Consider the following 19,088-nt stretch of genomic DNA (forward strand, 5'->3'; position numbering starts at 1 on the left):
TTTTTTTTCTTTTGTATAAAAAGTTGGATTAAAAAGCATGAAAGGGAAAGAGAGAAAGAAAACAGCATTGTTGTGGGAAGTGAGTGGACAGGAAACACCTAGTATTAGTGCTCCTTCACGTGGTTGCTAGCAGGTGAGACTTTGATAGTGAACTCCTCGATCCCTCCCTCCCTTGAACAACCCAAGAGAGTTTGCATGGACATCATATGTATTCAATCCAATATTGTCTTAAAATTTACAAGATGAGTGAGTTTAAATGTGGGATAGGGTTGGTTTTTCTGTCTCTCGGGACAAGATTGATCTTAAGGTATATATATAGTTGTATTTCATTTTCAATCTTGCAGCGGATGTGTGTAGCCCTAGAAAGGAAGGACAATTATTTCCTTCGCCCAAAGGGCGTGTACTACTGTGAGAGCCTGTCATGAGTCATTAGAGCCAATGCTGCTTTGACTGTGAATGTATAGAAACATGTCACTTTCAATTAAAAGAAAAAACCCCATCACTCTCTCTCTCTCTCTCTCTCTCTCTCACTCACTCAATTGTGTCTTTCTATCAAGTCTGAAAATGTTGTTAGGTTCCTTCCAAACCCATGCGTGCTTATCGGTTCAGCAGCTAAACAAGGAAGGAAAGCTCTCTCTCTCTCTCTCTCTCATTCAATAATATCACCATCACAAACTCATTGTCAAGGAGGGTTTTTTGCTGGTGCTTTATACTATGTCATCCACCATGCTATCATCAAAACTACCCTAGCCAATCCCCTCATGCCATCATAACTACAGAGCCCCATGTGTCATCTTATTTCGAAATGGTAATAGTCCTATTTACAAAACTATTTTTTCAGGCTTAATTTCATTTATCTCCCCCTCCCTTGCGTACTTTCTTTCTTTCCATTTATACATGCGCTCTCTCTCTAGCTGAGCACGACCCGTATAGGCTGGCAAGATTAGGAGGACCACATCATATGAAGAGCTACCTAGCTAGTTGTTCTAAGGTTGCTATCAAGGAGTTGATAAGTATGAATGAAAGGTGATAAAATGTACCATTTTCAAGTGTGGGTGATGAAGAGAGCATAAAACCCTCAAAAGTCTTGCTTGGACTAAGTGCTTTCATTTCCATAATGAGCTCTCCGCCAGTACAAAAATTCCATTTGTGGTTGAAATCAAAAGAACCGTGGGGGAAAAATAAAGAAAAGAGCACATTTCTGTGAGTAATTAACTCTATTGTTTTTTGGTGTTTTACTCCTTCCCAAGTTCAATCTGGAATCTATATGTTAGGGGATGAACCATATATTTTCATAAAAAGCAAATCTCGCTGCCTTCTTTGGCTATATTTTCTTTCTTATGTTGTGGCTTTATTAGTTATTAATTTCTCCTACATCAAATCATCAATTATTCAGAAATCTTTGGAAACTACCTCCTCAAATATTTAAGTTCCCTTTTTTTTCTTATCTTTTTTTTTCCTTTTTATACTGCTAGGTGAATGTTGAATTGCAGAATTTATTAGATAAAGTATATGTTCCTACTAACTAAGATATGGGAGTGCCATGATCATAGCTATCTTCAAAGCAAGACTTCTTTATTTCGAGTTTTTTTTTTTATTATTTGTTTTTCACATTTGGTGCGACAAATCCATCGTATCTATTCACTGTCGAGCCAGTAATGATGCCCTAACAGTACCCATTATTTATTTACCAACGTTTTACCACCTCCCCCCCTCCCTCCATGTTCCTATTATTGAAGTACAAAATATTGGTAGAACAGAAAATCCGAATTCGTGACATATATTGGGAGAAATGTCTTTCTTCATGTGAATGATAAGAAACAGGATAGCTTTACCGAATGCATTATTTAATCCTTTTGTTATGATTTGATTAGATATCCCATAAAGTCTTTGACATAACATGGTAACTATTTTAATCTTTTTTTAATGCCAATATTGGAGGGGCCCTTGATTTGATGCTTCGATACACGCGAGATGAATACATACTTGCCACGCACAATGTCGTTTCACTGATGTGGATGGTCCAATACGACATACGTCGATCACGAGCTATCCGATATCCTATGATGCAAGAAAAGAAAATGAATTACGACCCCTGACTGCTCGGCCATATGCGTATGCCTCCTTCCGAATCATCGGCATGCCTGCTTTCTGTGTGTGATTAGGGTCGAATAAATGTAACGGAGGAGACCTTTTGGGAGTGTTTGTTTTTTATTTTTACTAGCACAGAGCATAACATCGAGCCACCTTTTCTACAAAAGCTGGACAGGAGTGCAGGTCCAGATAATGCAAATAATTGACTCATCGTGCTAAGTTCTTGTTGAATGAGAGAAAGAATAATTAGAAAAGAACAAAAAAAATACATGTCTGTCTGCCGAATTATTTCTTCAATTTATGGTCGCCATGATGGATATATGGAGCGATGTATTTCCAGGATGTTTAAGAATATAATATTTAATAATTATTTTTTAAAATATTCTTTCTTGTGATATCTTTTCTCTTTCTCTAGCACAAGTTGTCGTTAGTTATGTAATAAGCATCCACTCTTAATTTAATTATATAAGAAACTTGAACGTGTTTACCATATTAATATTGAAAAACTACAAAGTCAGCGTCCAAGATTTTAATAAATCTTCTTCTATTTAAGCATTATGTCTTTACTTTTCTATCTGCTTCTTCATTACTTTTAATTCTTTTTTTTTTTAATTTAATAACTCCATCGGTGATGTGATGGTTATCAATAAATTAAGAAGATAATTGGAATTGAGTTTTGCTAAACCAATCTACAATATTTAATAGTTTTGAAACCGATCTAGAGCTGGAAACAGGCCGGATTAAAAAAAAAATAGAAGAAGAAAAGCCCGGCGCGACCTGGCAGGACCTGGTCAAAAACCCGGTTGCGACCCGTTGATTATATTTTTTTACTAAAACGACGTCATTTTAATTTAAAAAAAAAATTGACCTGGACAAAACCTATTAAAATTACAAAAACAAAAAAAATACCCTGATTGTATTAAAATTCAATTCAGCTAGATCATATGACACTAGATACCCGACATATAATACTGAAATTGTCATCCCTAATTATTTTGTGTAACATGGAAAAATATTGGTCCAAATTGAAATTGAAAAGGAGAGCATATTTTTAGCATCTAACCCTTTATTAAATCTGCTTTTTAAGTAAAGGTGCATTTCTATTAATATTTGAACAAGTAACGACATGGCTGTTATTTTATTTCATGTGGAAAAATAAATGGGTCTAAAAAGAAAGAATTAATATTGTCAAAAACAAATCTAATCATAAGAAATTCAAAATAAAATAAAATATAGATAAATTATGATTAATGTTAGAAATAAGATATCATTTTCAAACCTCTTTTCTCCCACCTTTTGATCAAAACCTAAATCAATACCCAATTGAGATCAATATATGACCGTAAAAATGGCGTTTAATTCATATTGATGGTGGTGGATTAGTCGTGGTATTGTGGTTCTCTATCTACTGAGATAATGATGGTCACTAGTTAATTTTGTTTCAAAACTTTTTTATTTTTTAATATTCAAAATAGAGAGAAGTATTACAAGATAAATATAGAAGTTAAATTGTTATTTTTATATTTTCAGGTCAACTTGTTTATCAACTAAGATTAAATTTGTTTCTTTTTTATTATTATTATTTTAAGAGCACATCTCCTACATTATGGTGAATCAAGAGAAATTTAACCACCAAGTTTGTACCTAGAAAATTAAAGAATTAAACACTTATTTCTTCTTAATGATTAGATAGAATATTTACTATTATTGTTAACACATTCAAATTTATTACGGGATGTCTTGTGCGTTCAAATTAATTATAAGATATGGTTTTTAATTATATATAGTTTACATCTGCTTAAGTATAGGTTTGTAGTTGTGACAGAGAGCGTTCTATATGCACTGCAGAGTCAAACAATTCATTGAAATTATCTGTAGTATTATTGATACAAAAACATGGATATAAAGATCTAGAGAATCATAAGTAAGATTGACACAATTCTAGAAAGCTAAAAATCAAATTTGATTAAAGAGTGTGACATAATAATTACCTTGAACTAAGACACCAATATTATTGGAACATAAATCCCTATCTAACAATTAGCAAATCCCGAATGAGAATTATAAGACGTCAGGAAACAATTGTTATTTAATAAGTCAAATTCAGTTCTTTCAAGAGATGAAAAACATGAGTATCCTCACACACACACAAACACAAGGTTGTGGCAAAAATAACAATATTCACTCAACTGAAATAAGTTGTTATAATGGAGTATTTATACTCCCCAAATAACCCTAACGAATCATGGATCCAAGGCCCAAAACAAAGCCCAATAAAAACTAAAACTCAAAACACTTAATAACCCTAACAATGACTAATGGACTGTCATGAACCAAAATTAAAGTAAAAGCCTAAATTCAAACTAAAATAAGTCTAAAATTCAACACATTTATTAATTCATAAAATTATTAAAAACACAAAATTAAACAAAAATAATGATAAAAAAACAAAACACAAAACACTACCAGAAAATCAATAAATACAAACGGAAATACCGAGGGAATATTTTCGTTGGTAAATTGTCGACGGATTTTACCAATGGAAATATTCCCTTGGTATTTACCTAGATAATTACTGTGGAAAAATAATAATTAAAACAAAGTAAAAAAAAAAACGATGACGTGCTATTGTTACCAACAAAATTACCAACGAAATTTATTCTGTCGGTAAAATCTGTTGGTAAATTATGAACACTGTTCATCATGTCAATTACAAAGGGAATCACCAACGAAAAATTTCGTCAGTATTTTTCAGAGAGCTCTGGAATTGTTCACTTCCCAATTACACTGTTAATTATTGTTCTTTACAGACAAAATCACCGACGGATTGAAAAGTCGTTGGTGTGATTTGACGGTTTTCTAAAAAATTTTGATTCAACAAAAATTTTAAATTAAATATTACAGACGGAATCACCAACGGATTGAAAAGTCATCGGTGATATTTGGCGGTTTATGAAAATATTTGATTAAATTGAAAATTTAAATTAAATATTACAGACGGAATAACCGACGGAATGATTAAAAATATTAATATTTAATTATCTGTCGGTACAACACCCAATAAAAAGCCTAAAATCCCTAATTTCACAACAGACGGGGCTCCTTTCTTCTTCTTCTTCTTCTTCCCCATATGTAAAAAACATCAATATCCATTTCTTTTTCTTCTCTCCTCTCCTCAACTCCTTCTCTTCTCCTCCATGCTCAGGTATGTATTCTTCTTCTTTCTTCTTTTTTCTTCTCAGTTTTTTTAAATGAATTTTTATTTATTTTTTCTCTTCTTAACTTCACTTGCAACCACATTAAGTTAAGATTTTTCTTTTTTTGTGTTTTTTTTCACTATATTTGTTTTTTTATATTGTTTTTGTTCTTAATAATTGTATGAATATTGTTGTAGGATTTTTTTTCATATGATTTTCTTCTTTTTTTTTCCAAGTGTTTTGAGTATTATAGAGTGTTGATTTATATTAATTTAATTATTTTATGGTTTTATAAAATGGATTTTTTTGTAATATTTTTAAATAATTACCGACGGAATTACATACGGTATTTTCCGAGGGAAATACTAACAGAATGAAGCGGATAATTTTTTTTTACGCACCTTTACCTTCAGTAAATCCATCAGTAATAATATTTTTTTATTATCAACGGACTTACCGACGAAAGATTCACCGACAGAGCATTTTCGTTGGTGATTTCGTTGGTAAATTAATTACCAACGGAATGATAGTACAAATACCAACAAAAAATTCCGTCTGTAAATCTAAAGATTACGGTAGTGAAACACAAAACACAAAAGAAGAAGAAAAATAAATGAAAAATTATTACCTTAATGGCGTGTTCAATTTTGGCTGATAATGTTTTTTGTTTTTAAAAAAGAAAAACAAAAGAAAATATTTAAAACAAACTGTGTTAAATTGATGGTGTGTTGACAGAATTCATCAAAAGCAACAATCATTAGCATTTCTCTTTATTAAATATTTAAAACAAACTTTTTTCTATTTTTTTAATTGTTTTTCCTCATCTTAATTAGTGGATGAATTGAGAGAACATATTCAGCATATTTGGCATGCAAACTTTTCAGATTTTTTTACTTGATTTTTTCTATTTGAGTATATATGTGAAATTTAGGAATCCTTATAATCAAGTATACATCTCTGTGAAATTATGTCAAAGAAATACTAACTTAGACGTCAAATTAACACGTCAGCTTGTTGACTTCGCTATTGCGTGCGCGTGCATGAACATTTCACTTTATTTTTTAATTAAGTGTTTGTGTTTATATATATATATATATATATTCGAGAGTTTTTATTTTGTAATCTTATATGGGTCATGCGTGTACGACCTAGCTAGTTCACTAAGGTCAAGACTTAAAACAGCATAATAATATTAATTTATTCAAATTAAAAGAACATGGTAACAAAATGTGTCTAACAAATTAACCATAGCTAATAACAAGAGGTAAGAAAATTAGAAATTAAAAAAGCAACAAAATAACCAAAAGTTGGAGGACTGATTTTTTCTTAAATTGTTTTCATTAAATTTTGTTGTTTTTAAATTTCTAATTTTATTGAACTCATGGACTACATAATTATATATGCAAAATGGATATATTTGTTAGCTTTTAAAATTACAAGTACTTAATTGATAACTACTTAAAATTGTAGATACCCAAATAGAAAGAATTAAAGTATATTAACAAAAATGCAAAATGGTGCAGTGGGCCTCTTTCTCGATTGTTTTTTTTTAAAAAAAAATTATTAAAATAATATGTTTTTATTTTTAACAAAAATAGATTGAATATGACTCTCAGATGGGCAATGATTCTGCCACACCCTACCTACTTGCTATGTCCTTTACTCTTTCCTGTTCATTGAGAGAATGGGTGGGGTTTTTTCTTTTTCTTTTTTTGGATTTGATGCTGAGTTCGATTCTGACCAGGTTGTTAGGTTAATGGTTGCCTAATCTCTCTTCTGACTTAGTATATATATAAGCTCTTAAGATTTTTATCTGTAGAAATACTGGGCTGTAAGATTATTTCCTTTCTTATGTGTTCTGTGTGCTTTTTTCCAGGGTTTATATGCCGGTACTTGTGTCCCTGCTTCTTGGTTGAAGTCTTAATTATTCCAGTTAATGTTTTATTTGGTTTCTTGCATTGCAAATATGAATCTGTTCTGCATGGTTTTTCATTCAAGACTTTCTCAAATATTCCTTCTGTTTCCGGCAAAGTATGGTGTCGGTATTTGTCTGGAATTGTTGCTGTCGACAGATAATCTGCGGAGTTGAGCTTTCGGAGCCATGTATTTGTCTTGATCACTCATGAACTGGTGACGTCTTTTCCTGCTTATGCGATGTAGAATTAATTACACTTATCAAAAGACAAGTGTTCTTACAAATATTTTCAGTCATCTTACGTTGTTGTTGTCTGGTTTTTATCTCTCTCAGGTAAGAAACTGTAATAATTACTGTGTTTTCTGTTGTTTTAGGGGTGTGTCCTCCATAGGATTTCAGCGCTGGGCTGTTTTGTTCCCCGGCCTCGCTACTTTTCATTGATCTTTCAAGGTCTTTAGAAGAATTTGTGTTGTGTTTTTTCTTCTGTTTTTTTATTTTATTTCTGCACAATTGCTTAAGTTAACATCATTCCCCTTGTTGCTCTCAAGCAGGCCCCATGCATGTATAGGTCTGTAACTTCTAGAGCAGTGATTAAAGAATTACAAGATTTTTTGCCTTAGATGGATAGTGCTTGTGCTTCTACTTCTTTTAAAGGCTTATATGAGAAAATGCATGATTTATGTTGTTAAGAATATGGTTCCTTTTGAAGCAGCTAAAACAATCAAGTAGAGTCCCTAAGAAACTCGACAAAAAACTAAACAACTCTTTGTTTATGCATGCATGTGGTTTCTGGGCTTGCCTGTTTGCATGAACTTAATTGGGATTAGCTTGGGACTTGAGGCCTCAGATTACTTTGATTATGAGAGAAAACTCTTTCTACGCAAAGCTTTTAGATAATGTATTCGCAAGATTTTTCATGGGGCATGTCTTTTCTGACCCTACATCTTAATGTTAAGCATGTTATGTTATTTTTATTACTGTTAGTATTTGGATTTGTGTATATCTTAACTAATCTCACGAGTTCTGAAATTAATGATTATGTAAACTCATTACTAAAAACAGTGGTATTAGCAACGAAATTTAGCAATGGATAATTCCGTTGCTAAATTCAGTAACGGATTTGCAACGGATTACACATATATTATTTTTTTAATATTAGCAACGGACTTTAGCAACGGATAATCCGTTGCAAAATTTACGTTGAATTTAGCAACGGATTTTCCGTTGCTAATTGAAAAAAAAATTTAAAATGTTAATATAAAACTAAAATTATGTAGACCGTTGATTACATAAAATCTGAACCGTTTATTTTCACTTTCTCCCCCCACACCGAAATACAGATCCAAAACACCAATTACGCTGAAAATTAATTTACTTCCATTCTTCCAGTATCCTTCTTCGTCCCTAATAACATTGATTCCTAACTGTTCAAAAATCACCCTCTCTTCATCTATTTCATCTTCCTTTATCCGAAACTGTTCATCATCTTCGCATTCGTCTTCAGCAACCCTATTTTGTTTTCTTTATTTTCTTCTCCTTCATTTTAACAGTTGCAATATTTCTCTGCAAACCAACAAAAACAGAGACCCATGGCAACATCGCACCAGACCCATCATCATCACCATCGAACATCCTGTTTTACCCCTTCTCTGTAAACGGGTTAGGTTTTGCACTGTTTTCTTCGATAGCTCAGGTAATTAATTTATGGTTTTTGTTTTCTTTGTTGCAATTTAAGTTACACTAAACAATTCTAACCTAACTTTCCCAATCTCAGGTGTTATTCTGTCGTGTTGATCCATCTCCCTCACTTGTAACTGAAGAACACAAGTAAGAATTTTTTTTCCCGAAACTTTGAATAATGGTTTTAGGCTATTAATTCGATAATATAAGGTTTTTGAAATGTTTTTACCATGATTTATATCCTAATTATGCACGTTTAAGTGAAAATTTATGAAAACCCCCAAATTAATTTTTAGGGTTACAGTTCATAAATTTATGAAAACCCCCAAAAATTTTAGGTAACTAGAGCTTTATGTGATTTGGGGTTTTTTATTCACCTTATTCTGAATAGGAGGTTTTTGATTATGCCCACATTCCGGGACGAGCAGTTCTTCATCGTGGTCGCCATCGGCATGGTGCAAGAGTGACTATTTCTGGGCACCGGGTCAACTTGGTTATATGGTGCAGAAGGTATCTTTTTCCTCTCCTTTGTTCTGCACTTAGCATCCCCTCTTTTGCATAAAAGGGCTCCACTTTAGGTACAACTTCTTTGTCTCAGTGGTGACATAGTTTTGAACTAGTATGGAATCTCAGAGAATTTAATTATCAGGCTTCCTTTTAACATCCATTCATGATTCCTTCCCAATACAGTTACTGCATTGACCGGGATTGAAATGCAAACCTTGAAAAGGATGGTATAATACTAGCTAATTTTCTAATTCTACCTTATGAAATAACTATAAAACAAACACTCTAAATGCCACATGTTGGGGCTTAGAGGATGAGATAATGCGCTTCATGGTTTAGATGAGCAGAAATATAGAGGAAGTTAATTTTTGTTTACAGTGTAATGCTTTCTTGCATGAGAGCTGCAAACTTTATCTTATTTTGCTCTAAGTGGTTTGGTGCTTTGGTAGCATGGAAGTTCAAGCTGTTTGCTGAATTGTCTGTCCTTAATTTTTTTCTTTGTTGTTTTTAATACTTTTCAGTTCAGTTTTTCGAGAGCTGAAGAAACATCAAAACAATTTTTCCAGCTGGTATGGAGATTGTCGACATGAGAAAAAAGAAAGACAACATCTGTCAGTTGCTGCTACCAAACTGGTATATGTTGTGATGTAAAGATGAATAGGTTGAAGAAATTGCATCGGTTGCTATGCACTAATCTTTTGATATCTGCTTTTGTAGGAATTGCTGAAGAGGGATGGTATATCTGCATCCTGAGTCATTAATTTCTCTCAAGTTTTGCTTGTGAAGCTGTAAGATAGCAAAATTCTCACCCTTGCCAAGTGGCAATTCTTTCTTTCTTCTTTCTTGTTGTTTCAGTCCTTTTGTGTTAAAATTGTCCTAGGCTTTTGTTGGTTATTAATGAAGGGTGCATCTTGTATTCTCTCTTTCCAAGTTGGATTGAAATCTGTCTAATGCAATGTTGTCTTATTTGCTTTCAAAATTGAAATATGCACTAATCTCTGTTGTAGATCCATTTCCAATCACACAAAGGATAAAGGATTAGAGAGCAAAGCACTAATTTGTTTTAAAGACTAGCAATTGTTATAACTTGATGGGTGTAACATACTGTTTATGTTTTTTATTTTTCCAGCAATATGAATGGCTTATTGGATCATAATATAATCCAATAGAGTTGGCTAAATCTGATTGGGTTGCAATAAGAAAACCTCCACCTTGTGCCATTGATTCTTGGGGCTTAGGTAAGTCTATTTTGCTCTATTTTTACATGGTTGCTTAATTATATCGTGCGTAAATTTTCTGTTGGGCATGCCTATTGTAATCTTTTCAAGTAGTTGGAACTTTGCCTTTCATTGGGACAATATTGACAGTTTGTATAAGAAAACTAATGGAATGATTTTCTTTCATTAAATCTGATATTGAGTACAATCAAACTCTCAGAAACACGATTACACATTTAGGTGTGTAGTAAATAACAATACTTACATTACAATGATGGAAAAGTTGATTCCTTTTACTATATGCACAACATAATTGATAAAATAAGAAAAAAGAAACCCCGGTAGTAAAAACAGCTTGAAATCTGTTGAATTTGATATTGAATTCTGTTGATCGGATTTTGAGGGAGAGATGGGAGAAATGGGTGAGAGATATTGATGTTTGAAAGAAATGTTTAAATTGTTATTCAACACTTTGGAAAATGCAAAACCACTTTTAGGAGTTTTACGGAAAAGTAGGTATTCTTTAAATTCGGTGATTGCAATTATAATTACGCGTGGAAAACATGTATACCCATGCAAATTAAATAATGTCGTGTGATTTTTAATTGAAATTATATTAAAATAAATTTTTTTAACATTTTTATATTAAAATTATTTAAAAATATAAAAATATTAATTTGATATTTTAAAAAAAAATATGTCATAATACAAAAACAAATCCTCATCCAAGAGACTAATAGTTAATTTACATGTTTAACTATAAACTTTGATTACACAACAAAATATAAATAATAAGTATTTCATAGAAAGAGGTTTAACATAAATATATTCACACCTCCATTACCTTAACCATAAATATAACAATAATTATTGCTCGTCCGTGTAGAACTTGTAATCAACTAAATTGGATTGTGCCTAAAGAATTTATAAAACAAATGTATTTATATTTTTATCCACCAGTATTATAATTATTATTTCACTACGACATAAAAGATAAATACAATGTATATGATAAGAGACAAAGATACAAATGTGAGTAACTATTGTAAGCCATAATAAATTATGTTTTTTTTTATATTGCATTTTCATCTTTTTGAAAAAATAAAAAAAATTCTTTAATCTTGTATTACCTTGCATGTTTCTGATTTCATTTACCATTTCTTATTTGAGCAAAAAAATATCCGAATAAAAATAAAAAGTTTGATGGATCCAATAAAAATAAAAGGATCCAAATTAAAAAAAAAAACTACTTGAGGTGGTAACAAAAGTTAGAAGGACCAATAAAAAAAATGAACTCCAAAACTATTATAAAGATAAATTTATTTAATATTTGTTCAACTAAATATTTTTTTTTTCTTTATCCATTTATTCTGTATAAAATACTAACCGAACATAATCTAAAAGTCTACTTTTGTCACTAGTTAGAAAATATAAATGAAAATATAAAATACTAACCGAACATATTTTATTTTAAAAGATTGTTTAAGTACTAGTAGTTAAAGAAGTATGCTTATTTCGAAAAATGTTTATTGGTGTTGTCATGTTAATTAGATTAACATGGATGATCGATCGTGGATGTATCGTCATCTTATGGATGGTCGCCTTCGTCCTGAATACATTACCGGTGTTAGAAGATTTATCAATTTTGCATTTTCAATTGATAAAAATATATCTGGGGGAAAAATTAGATGTCCTTGTGTGAGGTGCAAAAATCAAAAGTTTTTAAAGGAAGATGATGTTTGTAAACATCTATTGACAAAAGGTTTTTTACCTTGTTATGAAAATTGGACTGTACATGGGGAGCCTTATGTCGCAGAACCAATATTGGCTGGACCTTCATCGATTGGAATGAGTCATGTTGTGAATGATGTTTGTCTAGAGAATCCATATAGGAATCTGGTTATGGATGCAGTGGGGGTTGGTGATGCATTCTACAATGATAATGTGTCTAGTCCTGTGGTAGCAGGGGAAATTCCAAATCCGGAGGCAACTAAATTTTTTAAGCTTTTGAAAGCTGCGGAGGAGTCGTTGTGGGATGGGTGTACCAAGCAATCCAAATTATCTGCTTGTGTACAATTGCTTAATATGAAGTCAACTTTAAATTTGACTCAGAATGCCTTCAACAATTTTATTGACTTTACAAAAAGTTGCATGCCTAATGATGAAAATTTGGTTTCAAATTTTTATGATGCCAAGAAATTTATGCAGCCACTTGGACTTGGTTATGAGAAATATGATGTGTGTCCTAATTACTGTATGTTGTACTATGGGGCAGATGCAATGAAAATAAATTGTGATTTTTGTGGAAGTTCACGATACAAACATAGAAATCCCACTAGTAAAGGTTCCAATAAGGCGGAGAAGCAACTCCGATACTTTCCCTTGACACCAAGGCTTCAGAGACTGTTCATGTCTCTATATCATGCCAAAGATATGACATGGCATCATTTTCATAATTCTGTTCTGATAATGGGGTTATGGTGCACCCATCTGATGGGGAGGCATGGAAGGAGTTTAATCGTGTCCACTTAAGCTTTGCATCAGATCCGAGAAATATTCGGTTAGGGTTGTGCACTGATGGGTTTTGTCCATTTGACATGTCTTCAAATACATACTCTTGTTGGCCAGTAATTGTGACTGTTTATAATTTGCCTCCGTGGAAGTGCATGACTAGACCATTCATGTTTTTGACAATGATGATTCCTGGGCCAAAGAATCCGGGTAAAAAGCTTGATGTTTTCCTAAGACCTTTGATTGATGAGTTAAAGAATTTGTGGTCTGTTGGTGTTGAAACATATGATGTATACAGAAAGGAAAATTTTCAATTAAGGGCAGCTTTAATGTGGACTATTAGTGACTTTCCAGCATATGGCATGTTATCGGGGTGGAGTACTCATGGAAAATTGTCTTGTCCTTATTGTATGGAGCATAGCAAGGCTTTTAGATTAAAAAATGGAGGGAAAACTACATTTTTTTTTTGTCATCGACGATTCCTACCCATGAACCACCCATATAGATTTCAATCTGATAAGTTTTTGAAAGGAGTAATTGAAAGGCTCCCTCCTTTACCTCATCCATCTGGTTTGGAAATGTTAAACGAAGTGTTCAAGTATACTGAGGGACATAATGGAGGTTCATCATATAATGTTAAAATTCCTGGCTTTGGTGTTAAACACAATTGGGTGAAGAAAAGCATTTTCTAGGAGCTTCCATATTGGCATACAAATTTGATTCGTCATAATCTTGATGTCATGCATATTGAGAAAAATGTCTTTGACAATATTTTTTATACAGTAATGGATTGTCCGAATAGAAGCAAGGACAATTTAAAGGCTAGGTTGGATATTGAATTGTATTGTCAGAAGCCAAATTTACATTTGCAACAAAATATGAGTGGTCGGGTTTACAAACCTAAAGGCACTTATTGTCTACACAAGAAACAACAACAAGAAGTTTTGTCATGAATGAAGGAATTATCATTTCCTGATGGTTATGCTTCAAGCATTTCACGATGTGTGAAAGAGGCACAATGTAAGGTTTCGGGGATGAAGAGCCATGATTGTCATGTCTTCATTCAAAGACTTCTTCCAACCGCTTTCCGACCTTACTTACCTAGGCCACTGTGGGAGGCATTAACTGAACTGTCCATATTTTTTCGAGATATTTGTTCAACAAATTTAAATGCCCAGCACATGGAGTTAATGCAGATGAATATAATTGAAATAATTTGCAAACTTGAAAGGATTTTTCCTCCATCCTTCTTTGACTCCATGGAACACTTGACGATACATCTACCTTACGAGGCAAAAGTTGGTGGACCAGTTCAATATCGATGGATGTATCCATTTGAACGGTATGTTTTCATACTATGTTAATTTTATTCACTTTTTATTTTTAAAAAATAAACTAATTGACAGAAATGATATAGGTATATGTTTTATTTGAAGAAGAAAGTGACCAATAAAGCAAAAGTTGAGGGTTCCATATGTGAAGCATACTTGATTGATGAAATTACCAATTTTGCATCTCATTATTTTGGTGATGACGTGCAAACAATTTGGAATCGAGTTCCACGGAATGATGATGGTGGCCTTAGAAGTGTAGATGGATGTCTCTCTATTTTTTCCTATCCAGGGAAAAAATTATCCAAAAGATTTTATAAAAAGCAGTTGTCACATGCTGAAATGCAAATTGCGCATAACTATGTGATATTCAATTGTCAAGAATTGAAGCCTTATTTAGAGTAAGTTTGAAATATTATTTTGTACTAAATTTATAATAATTTATTATTAACTTTTACATTTTAAAATTTTAGGCAATGTCGACAAGAGCTAAAGTCACAACAACCACATGCGAGTGATGGTGAAATTGAAAAATTATGCGAAGCGATCTTTTCCAAATTGGTTAAAAAATAATGTAAGTATTTTAATAAAATTAATTTATATTTTATGTCAATTAGCTACTTTAAAAATATTATTAATCTCTTTTAAATCATTATTTCTTATGGAGTTAACTATTATGCTAGGTGGAATACCAATCTAACGGAATTGAAAATCAGCTCTTTGGACTTGCTATGGGCCCTTCAACTTCAGTGAAATGTTATAATGGGTATTATGTGAATGGTTTTAAATTTCATACTCAACGTTATGGCCGTTTTAAAAAGACAATGAATAGTGGAGTTTGTGTGAAAGGAAGTTGCTATGATGATAATGAACGTGATTATTATGGCATGCTTAAAGAAGTTGTTCGGCTAAAATACTTGGGGAGTAAGTGCAAGTTATTTATGTTTAAATGTAATTGGTATGATACAAAACGAGGGATTAGAGTGCATCCTTCGAATGGTTTGGTTGAAATCAAGCATACATCTCGACTACACGGAAATGAAGATTTTGTGTTAGCACAACAATGTCAACAAGTCTACTATACATATCCACCTGGTAATAAATCATCTGAATGGTGGACGGTTATTAAGACAACTGCTAGAAGTCGTTATAATGTTGACATGGGTGAATTTATTGAAGATGCCAACAATGTGAGATCATTTGATGTTGATCAATCAGATGAGATTTCTCAACCATGTCGTGTCCTTCCTACTCAAACACTTGATGATCCAAATATACTTGTTGAATCATCTTATTATGAAGAAATCGGGCAACATGAATTGATTCAACTTGACATGAATTGGGGAAACAAAGATGATGAAGATGATGAAGAAGAAGAAGAAGATGATGGTGATGGTGATGGTGATAAAGAAGAAGAAGATGATGATGATGATGATGATGATTGTTATGGTGGTGATAGTTAGGAATGATGATAATAATGAGTAGCACAAGTTAATTATATTTTGTAGTATATGTAATGAATTATCTTTATTATATGTATGAATGATTTCATATTATTTGACAATATTTAGGCTTTCAATGTTTTTTTTTTATTATTTTATTCAAGTGTGTGTTATGCATCACATTACATAAATCATTTTCATTCACCTTTGAAACCATTTATAACCTTTCAAGTATCAATCTTTAAATTGTGATTCTGATGTTATATTTTATTTTGTGATTCGTTTTCTTGCTTACAGATGCTGAAGCGTGAAAGAAAGGGTTCTTCCTACTCAATGTTTTGATTTATAGGACCAAACATTAAGGTAAGCATACTCATAAATTTTGATTTCTGCTTAATTAATTATTTAGATTTTTATTTTTATTATTGTTTGTGTTAATTGGCTTTTGACAATTTAAACTTCATGGCTGAGTTTTGTCATTGCAAGGAATGCTTAATGAAATTGTCTTGATGTTATTTATATATTTGGTTTTGTTACAGTAATTATTTTATTTGAAGTATAATATTTTTCGGAGTGATGACTATTAAGTGGACAATTCATACTGATTTTGAACATCATAAACTATATATTGTTTGTAATGAATTGGGAAAAAAATGAGATTTAACAGTTTGTTTTCATTCTAGTTATGGCAGTCTTGGGAAAATATCTGTGAATTTTTTGTTCCTGATAGTTTAACTATGAGCTAATTTATTGTTATGTTGTATATATTCATATTAAATGTTAGTTATTTTTTCTGGTTTTTAGCATGCCTCGACGAGGATCCATATTAGATTCTAGGAGTGACAGGTCCACATCAAGGAGTGACAAATCCACTTCATCCAAGTCATTTCAAACTACATCAAGGCATAATAACAAAGGATCCACATTTCATCAACCTGTGTATCAGAACGCAAATGAGTATTATATACCTACTTTGGGGAGTACACATCCTCCTCAACATGATTATGGGAGGGTTGATGCATATCAATATTGTGAGGGCTTTCGTTTTCAAGATTTGCTTCAAACTCAAGGAGGTTTCTCTCGAGATAACCAACTTGTTTATGGAGGACATAATTTATATGGGAGTTATGGGAGAGTTGATGGTAATGATGATGATGTGAACATTAGAAATGAAGATGAGGGAGACGGTAGTAATGAGAGAGGTGTATGTGATGAGGATCAAGAAGGTGTTCCATCATATCACGGTTCAACATCTTCTCCATACAATTATGATCAAAGTGTTAAAAGGAAGGGTTTTGACACGCCAATAGATCCAATAACAAGAAAAAAAGGGCTTTGTTTGTATGGAACAACAGAGTAAGTTCAAACTTTTAATAACTAACTTATTAAGGTTATATTTTAAAGTATGAAAAAAAATTACTTATTATTGTGTAATTATTTGTTTAATATAAGTTTGTTATTATATATTTTCAGGTTCAATAACGCATCGTGTGGCCGTGCAATCGGAGATATTTTGAGGTCCAATTTTAAGGGAGCATGGCACTCTTGGGAAAAAGTAGATCCAATGTGCAGGGATGAACTCTTTAAAGAGTTTAAGGTAAGAACCAACACTAATTGCCATAATATTCTTTTCAATTTTGATCACTTTAATGTAGAATTATGAAAATTATCAACTGAATAGTTATGACTGATTTGTGTTATAATTTGTTCTTATTTCTTGTTTACTCTTTAATATCATTTAATTTCTTTAGTTATTACATCATCTTGCAAATTCTGAACAAGATAACACAATATGATTAATTATTTATATAATTTGAAATTTTGTGCACTCTTTTTACTTGGTATATATATTATTTGGTAGAAAAAATATTCCTTTCCTGAGGAAGATGAGTCGATTGTTCGTAATATTTGGGAAGATAAGGCTAGGATAGCTTTGAATCAACAATTGACACGAGCTCGCAAGAAAGCCATGTCAAAAGAAAACACTACAAATATTATAGATTGTCTTGATAAAGGTCCTGCCTGGATAAACAATGATGACTGAAATCAAATGATCAAAGATGTTTTGGTCCACCCCTGAATTTCAAAGGAGATCTGAATCTGCTAGGAGGAATCGATTAACCAAAACAGATGGCAAAATAAGCACTCATTCTGGAGGAACAGTGTCATTTGCATCATATCGAGCTAACATGGTAAGGATTTTTTTTTTTTATGCTTAAGATAATAAATTAAAATTTGTATATTTATCTTTTATAATATTTATTAATCTTGAAAGCAAGAGGAAGTTGGTGGAAAAGAACCTCCATGGGATGATGTCTTTTCAGCTTTGCATCAAAGTACTAAGCAATCTGGTAGCTTCGTCGACAACAAGTCTAAAAAAGTGGTTGTATGTATTTTTATTTGATTATTTCTTAATATAACTTAAGTATTATTCAACATTCAAATTAATTTATTGTTGCATGTATTTTATTTGTAGGAAAATTATAAAATGGAGATGATTTCAAAGTATGGAACTGATCGGGAAAATCATCCTTCATTTGATGGAGCAGCTTGGTGTGTGGCTTCAGGAGGAGTTACAAAGGGTAGGGTATATGGTGCACCTCGTATGCCAAAATCAAAAGTTAGTACAAGCTCTTCATCACATTCCTACTCGGTGGAGTCATCATATCCCAGTTCATCGTATCGAGCATTGCAAAAGGAGATAAAGGATAAAGAAGAGGAGATAAAGAAAAAAGATGATTTTATTTATGAAATGAAACGGCAGATGGATTCCATGAAAGAATATCTTGTGAACAATCTTGGATACCATGGTGGGACATCAAATATTGATCAAGGTATGCCACCACCTTTGACTCCATCAATACCGCCACCTATGACTCCTCAGATAATGACACCTATGGGTCCCACATCTCAACCAATTTTTCGACCTACACCTCGGCCTTTATATCCTGATCAATCTCATGTCGATCCACAATATCATGGTTCGTCTTCGCAACCAGCACCATGATTGTATCTTTTGTTGTTTTTTTTTTTAGTGTATTTGAACTTAAATGTATTAATGCAAGTTTAACTAAATTTTTATAATATGAATATTATTTTTATTTTGTTTTTTTATTAATGATAGAATTATTTTTAATATTAATTAATTTATGGTGGTTATATATATTCTACAACTTTTACAATATCTATAAATA

The 19,088-nt window shown here is 32.1% G+C and overlaps 1 long non-coding RNA gene and 1 other non-coding gene across 3 annotated transcripts in view; both read left to right on the forward strand.

Moving 5' to 3' along the window:
• The window catches only part of LOC112323554 (uncharacterized), a 29,806-nt gene extending 21,981 nt beyond the window's left edge, over positions 1–7,825 (forward strand). Inside the window, exon 4 of one of the 2 annotated variants that reach the window (XR_002976981.2) lies at positions 7,168–7,825. This is a non-coding gene — a long non-coding RNA (uncharacterized LOC112323554). Of the gene's footprint in view, positions 1–1,941; positions 2,428–7,167 lie in introns of those variants that run through there. The other variant, XR_008056870.1, reaches the window with a different exon arrangement.
• A 727-nt stretch (positions 7,826–8,552) lies between these two features.
• Positions 8,553–10,372, forward strand: LOC7497586 (uncharacterized). The gene is made up of 5 exons (XR_002982403.2): positions 8,553–8,899; positions 8,981–9,033; positions 9,278–9,396; positions 9,915–10,026; positions 10,111–10,372. It is a non-coding gene; the product is annotated as an uncharacterized LOC7497586 (transcript).
• Positions 10,373–19,088: the final 8,716 nt, after the last annotated feature.

This window comes from Populus trichocarpa, chromosome 12 (genome assembly GCF_000002775.5).
Source record: "Populus trichocarpa isolate Nisqually-1 chromosome 12, P.trichocarpa_v4.1, whole genome shotgun sequence".
Taxonomy (NCBI): Eukaryota; Viridiplantae; Streptophyta; class Magnoliopsida; order Malpighiales; family Salicaceae; genus Populus; species Populus trichocarpa.